Below are 7,307 nucleotides of genomic sequence, written 5' to 3' on the forward strand. Positions count from 1 at the left end.
GGTTTTGTATATTATTTTGTCGGCGTGTTTATTTGCACTAGTGGCGATCTTTGATGCCCAGTGTATGTAATCTACTGTCCGCTTGTGCTTTATTATCATAGTGGCGAACTTTGATGCCCAGTGGATGTAATATGCCGTAATTTCTTTATTGTATAGATAGGTTTTTTCTTATTCATGATGCTGCAGTTATTTTACTGTATATATATCCTGTCTTCGTAGTAAACCGTCCAAACCGTAAAATTACGGTACATAACCGGGTCGTCATGCAATCATGATGTAGGTTGGGCCTGAAATGTGCCGATCAGCTCACGGGCCGACAGCAGCCCGAAATGAACCCCGGCCCATGATTGTGCGAATCAAATCACCGGCTTTTAACAGGCCAAAATTGTCTGGGTCCTTGTTTGGCCCAATCAGATATCGGCTGCAAGCAGGCTGGATGCAAACCGGGCCGTAGTTAGGCCCAACTATATGACGGGCTTTTAACAGGCCGAAATTAATATAGGGCCGAAATGTTAAACGGACCCTTAACAGGCCAAAACTAATATCAGGCCGAATTACTAAGTGGGCCTTTAGCAAGTGGGCCCAAAAGCATAGTGTCTAGTTGACGGCCAAATCTGATATGGGTCATAATTGAGCCCAAAGCCTCTTAAAGGGCCGAACCTGATCTGGGCCGTAATTTGGCCCAGAACGTGGTAGGCTTTTAACGGGCCGGATCTCATATGGGCCACTATTAGGTCCGGAGCGTGGCGGGCCATTAATGGACCGGATCAAATATGGGCCGGCATTTGGCCCAAAACATGGTAGCCAGTTAATGGGCCGGCCTACTAGGGTCCTTAAAATCTTGTGGGCCTACAGCTGGGCCGGCCCATTAATGTCGGCGAAATCTCGTAGGCCTTTAGCTGGGCCGGCCCATTATGACCCGCAAGAATCTTGTGGGCCTTTACCTGGGCCGGCCCATTATGGCACAAAAAAATCTTGTGGGCCTTTACCTGGGCCGGCCCATTATGGCCCGCAAAATCTTGTGGGCCTTTAGCTGGGCTAGCCCATTATGGTCCGCAAAATTTCATGGGCCTTTAGCTGGGCCGACCCATTATGGTCCGCAAAATCTTGTGGGCCTCTAGTTGGGCCGGCCCATTTAAACTTGTTGGGCCGTGCCACGTGTCGACGTATCATAGGGGCCTTCTTTCCAGTGAGTGGATGACATCTGTCCCGATGATGAGCCGACACGTGTTTCCTCTAGCCAATGATGATTTTACACGTGGAAAATCCCCATTGGTCGGGGCTGTTAACGGGTTATCGGATCCAAAACCCAACCCGATAGTTTAATGGCGTTCCATTACGGTGGATGCCATGTGTCGGTCACCCTTGACGAAAGCACTTCTGTGACGCGCGATTTATCATCATGGAAGTGGACACTTCCGTGATGATAATTTTGGTAATGTCATGGAACACTTCTACGACAGCACATGTATGACTATCTTGATTCTGTCATAAATTTGTCATCGATGTACATGCATGACAAAAAAAGCGACCTACTATGACAAACACGTATCATCACGGAAGTGTATTTTTTTGTAGTGCAAGCTCTGGCGCAACAGACACAAACGCCAAAGCAATGGCGATAACACCGATGACACTACAGTTCACGCCGGATTCAGTGGCTCCAAGTCCGGCCAGTGAAAGAAGCCTTATAAAAGGAACAGCGGAGGACCATCTAGCTTGGACCGCATACTTCACCGTCCGTGCCAGATACACGGCACCCCAGACAAACCGGCCAACCATACTAACAGAGATTGCCGGGTCTTTAAGCAAGTCAGCAAGGTAAATAGCGGAAACAAGGAAGTCGAATCACAGAGCGAGGACGATGACGAGGAGCCCCGACAGCCGAACACTGGGGGGGGAGAATTAATTCCCGCTCAAGTCAAAACGGTGAACATGATATATGCTACACACATCCCCAAAAGGGAGCGCAAGTGCGCACTCAGGGACGTTTATGCGGTAGAACCAGTCGCCCCAAAAATCAACCCATGCTCGTCATTCCCGATCACCTTTGATTGTCGTGATCATCCAACTAGCATTCGTTATGGCGGTTCGTCCGCATTGGTACTCGACCCAATCATCGGCAGATTTCACATGACACAAGTCCTAATGGACGCTGGTAGCAGCCTCAACCTGCTCTATCAGGATACAGTACACAAAATGGGCTTTAATCCCTCATGAATCAAGCCCACGATAACTACCTTTAAAGGAGTTATACCAGGCATAGAGGCTCGTTGGACGGGCTCAATCACGCTGGAGGTGGTCTTCGGTTCCCCGGATAACTTCCAAAGTGAAGAGTTAATCTTCGATTTCGTCCCCTTCCGCAGCGGCTACCATGCACTACTATGACAAACCGCGTTTGCTAGATTCAACGCGGTGCCACATTATGCTTACCTCAAGCTCAAGATGCTCGGTCCACGCGGCGTCATTACAGTAAATGGAAACACTAAACGTTCCCTCCATACAGAGGAGCATACCACAGCCCTAGCAGCAGAAGTACAGAGCGGCCTTCTCAAGCGGCACCATAACCCGGCCGCTGAGCCCCTGGACATCATTAAGAAGGTCTGGACTACACCGCAACAGGGCAGCTCAGTTCGTCAAGAGCTGAATTAGTAAATCCGGCCTCCGTCCCAGCCCCGATGAGGAAATGGCATCCGTACCGCGCGTACATAACTACACACTCAAAACCCCATGGGTACTGATGGAGGCATAACTCGCTCACAATCCACAGTGCGGCTGGACCGACCCTGGGACTCGCACACCTTTACTCTTTCTTTTTATTACAGATTTTTTCTCTTTTCGAGGTCTATGCGGACGACCCACTTGCAGAACACACCAAGGAGGCAAGGAGCTCTGGCATACAAGGGAATCCCCAGGTGGTCTATACTAAACGATTGCCATACTTGTTTTACATACCCGCACGCAGCTCGCCTTGGTTGCGGCATGTTAAATAGCTTTACTTGCTTATCACATTACTTGCACAAAGTATGCCTCGACGTACTAATTACATCACAATGGTGGCGTCAGCTTATTACTTAATTTTCCTGTTTCCTCACCTTTGTATATATTACTTATTGCACACGTACACCATGGTACGTATTACTGCGCCAGGGGCTTCATTACACCCCGCATTACGACAATAAAAGTCCGAACACTTTTCCAGTATAGTTCGGCACCCCGAACTTATAGCATTATATGCATCGGCTCTGAATCATGTCTTTGGTCAATAGTTGGGTTGCCCGGCTCCTGTGCTTACTACCTTACGTTCCACTATATCGGCTAGGGTAGTAAAGGGAGAACTACTGCGATTGTGTCCTGGTTCTTCCGGGCAAGCACCTCAGTAGAGAAAGCCGAAAACTGACTGTCATGATGCAGCGAGAGCTGGTCAACTGTTCGAGAGGTTCCAAATCGTTAGAGATTTTTTCCGCTTCTTGCGAAGAATCGGTTCCCCCGATTAGGCGTGTACAACGCCCCTAGTTCGGCCGTCCGAATACCAGGGGCTTCGCCAACTTTCTTAATTGTCAAACTCCTATGGCTAAGTGAGGGCGGTAAAGGCCGCATAGTCTGATTGCCTTGTTCGTTGCGCTAAACACCTCCTTTAAGGACCAGAATGTGGAGTAAAGAGTGTTTGGATTTATCCTGAACACCCTCGTACTATCTACGTGGGGGCAGAAGCCGACGATCGGTCAACCCTCAGATTTTATAAACGGCCGCACAAGAGGTAAAAATGTAAATCGCAAGCAATATAATACATAACATCATTGTTCCATATTACATGACAGGATAACACAAATGTTCTCATGGGAATATGACATCCTTCAAACATTGCTCCGTTGCAAGGCGGGACCCCTCCAGGACGCCATCAAAATAAAGCTTGGGTCGACGATGCTCCTTGCCCTCCGGCGGCCCCTCGATCATCAGCTTCTTGGCATCCAGCTTTGCCCAATGCGTCTTGACATGAGCAAATGCCATACGCGCACCTTCAATACAGACCGACCGTTTCACGGCTTTGAGCCGCGGACATGCACTTACAAGCCGCTTAACAAGTCCGAAGTAGCTGCTAGGTATAGGCTCTGCAGGCCACAGCCGGACTATCAGGTCCTTCATGGCTAGCTCTGCCGACCTGTGCAGCTCGACCAACTGCTTTAGCTCATCGCTGAAGGCCAACGGATGTTCAGGTCCACGATATTGGGACCAGAATAGCTTCTCCGTAGAAATCCCTTCTTCGGCTCTATAATGCTCGGCAGCATCTGATATACTGCACGGCAGATCCATAAACGCCCCTGGAAAACCCAAATTCGGATAAGTACAAGGAACGTTTCTTCTACATACTTGCTTTGCATGGTGAAAGAATTACCTGCCGCAATCTTCTTGGCTGCCTGAATTTCCTAGAGGGTGTTCTGGGCTTCGGCTCGTGCATCCTGTGTGCTCTGGCGGGCCTTTGCCAGTTCGGACTCTTGCGCCTTACAATCGCGCTCCAAGGACTCAAATCTCTCGATCTCACCCTGGAGCTGTTGCTGCGCCTCGCCAACCCGAGCCTCGTGCTTCTTGCGTGCGGCGCTTTCCTTGGCCGCTTTGTCCTCGGCCTTGGCTAATGCCTTCTTGAGGGCTGCCACCTCGGTCGTGGCCCCTAATAAAGTTTATGACACCTCAATCCGGACGGACTATTCATTTTTTCTTAAAATGTACCCGCAGGTTACTACATACCTTGGCTATCCTCCAGCTGCTTCTTCACGAGGGCGAGTTCCTCCTCGGCCCGCTCCTCCTCGGCTCGCTCCAGTTTCCGCTTTAGTCTGGAGACCTCCACAGCATGAGCGGTGGCAGCCTGCAGCGATACCTGCTTATTCACATAGACAACTTATGTTAGACTCCTGCGATATTTCTTCTTGATCCTCTGTTCGCCTTTTTCTTCCCAAACACCAAACAGAGCATCAGGGGCTACTGTCTATACTGTGATATTCTTCCTACAAATGCATTACTTACCTCAAAGCCCGATAGAAGGCTAGTGCAGGCTTCGGTCAGTCCTCTTTTGATGAACTGGACCTTCTCTATTACCGTGCCCATAAGGGCGCGGTGTTCATCCACAATAGAGGCGCCTCGTAGCGCCTCCAGCAGATTATCCGGTGCATCTGGTTGGATAGAGGTCACCGCGGAACAGGCACATTCCCTCCTTTTGGGGAATGCCGTTCGCTGGACTCTGGAGCCGCGTAGATCTCCAGAAGGGTATCCGGCTCAGGTCCAAAGGGAACTCGGCCCCCGTCACCAGTCCCCATAGGGGCTTTTTTCCCCATGTGTCCGGCGACTGAGGAATCGTCCTGGGGCGCCACCCCGACAATCTCCGGAAGCTCCCCCCTGGTCGGGGAAGGTCTTTTGCGACACCACCTCATCGTCACCCTTGGGAAAGACAGAATGAGCAGGTGGTGGAGACATGCTAGCCATCTCCTTTGAGTCTAGCTATCCCTCTGTCGAGGATCGCAGGGAGCCATCGCGTGCTGGACTGCAATAACAAGGTTTAAGGTATATCAATATTACAAACCGGGAAGGCCAGACGTTTTTGGATTTTGGTACTTACGAGGCGGCCCGAGGCTTGGTCCGGCGAGGTTGCTCCGGACTGCTATCAACATCCCACACGGAGTTATCCACGAGGGAGCCTCTAACCCTCTTAGGCGCTTTCGCCTCCAGATTTGTGGGGGCCGCTCTCTTCTTCCTCCCCACTTCAGGTGTCCCCACTTCAGGTGGGGAGTCGTTTTCTTCTTCCTCTTTGTCGTCGTCGTCAGCGGGCGAAGAGGAAGTCTCGTCTTTGGACATCATGTCCGGAGCACCTTTTTGGCGAGGGCCCTTCTTGGCCCCTTTGGCCACTTTCTTGGCCATCTTCTCTGGCACCTCATAAGGTGCTAGAAAAAGCATTTTCGTCAGTAATGGGAATTCTTGGTCTTCGGGCAACAGAGCCGGACAGTTAATCCCCTCACCTACCTTGATCCAGGCCTGAAAACATAGGTAGGAAAGCTTAGGCTTTTTTCTCAAAATATGCTAGTAAAGGGTACGCCTTGAAAACATTAAAAGAGCTTACCGGGTTAGCCTGGCGTTCTAAGCTAAGCCCGCGATCATCGGTCGTGGGCGGTGGCGTCTTGCTGGCCTTGAAGAGCACTTTCCAGATTTCTTCGTGCGTCGCGCCGAAGAGTCTAGTAGCGTCTGGTGCTTGGACGGATTGTACTCCCACAGATAGCAAGTCCGGCGTTGGCAAGGAAGGACCCAACGAATGAGCATGACCTAAACCACGTTGACAAGCTTGATCTTCCTACCTATCATGTTCTGGACGCACGTCTGGAGCCCAGCCAGCTCGTTCGAGGGACCCCAGGTTAGGCCCCTCTCTTGCCAGAGGTGAGCCGCATCGGGATTCTGGATTGGAATTTGGGGGCTGCCACCCAGTTGGCGTCACACGGCTCGGTGATATAGAACCACCCTGATTGCCACCCTTTCACCTTCTCTGTGAATGAGCCTTCGGGCCAGGTAACGTTGGGCATTTTGCCCACCATGGCGCCTCCGCACTCTGCTTTTTGGCCACTCACCACCTTCGGCTTCACATTGAAGGTCTTCAGCCATAGGCCAAAATGAGGCGGGACGCGGAGAAAGGCCTTGCACACGACAATGAATGTCGTGATATTGAGGATGAAATTGGGGGCTAGGTCATGGAAGTCTAGCCCTAGTAAAACATCAGTCCACGGACGAAGGGGTGAAGAGGGAAGCCCAGCCCGCGGATGAAATGTGTAAGAAACACAACCCTCTCGCGGGGCTCTGGAGTAGGGACGATTTGTCCCTTGGCTGGGAGTCGGTGAGCGATCTCCTTGGCCAAATATCCAGCCTCCAGGAGCTCCTTGATATCCCTCTTCTTGACGGAGGAGGCCATCCACTTACCCCCAGCTCCAGATCTGGACATCTTTGGAGTGCTTTCTCGGACGAGGGAAAAGCTAAAAGCTTGGGCGCTGGAGCTCAGGGACGGAAGGACTAAGGAGGAGCCGAGGTGTGGGTGAAGAAAGGGAATCCTTATCCCCTTATAAAGGCCATGAATATCAAGCGTCTCCCCACTCGCCTATTCCCAAGGGCCATGCAAATGGCACGGTTGGGTCACCCACGCCCGTATTGATGAGAATCCCGTAATAAGGGGACACAATCTCTGCTTTGACAAGACGTGCCAATGGCAACCGCGTCTCAAAACATGGAGCGGCAGACGAAAAACGGTTTGAAATTATGACCGGACATATGTGATG

This window comes from Triticum dicoccoides, chromosome 6A, assembly GCF_002162155.2.
Source record: "Triticum dicoccoides isolate Atlit2015 ecotype Zavitan chromosome 6A, WEW_v2.0, whole genome shotgun sequence".
Lineage (NCBI taxonomy): Eukaryota > Viridiplantae > Streptophyta > Magnoliopsida > Poales > Poaceae > Triticum > Triticum dicoccoides.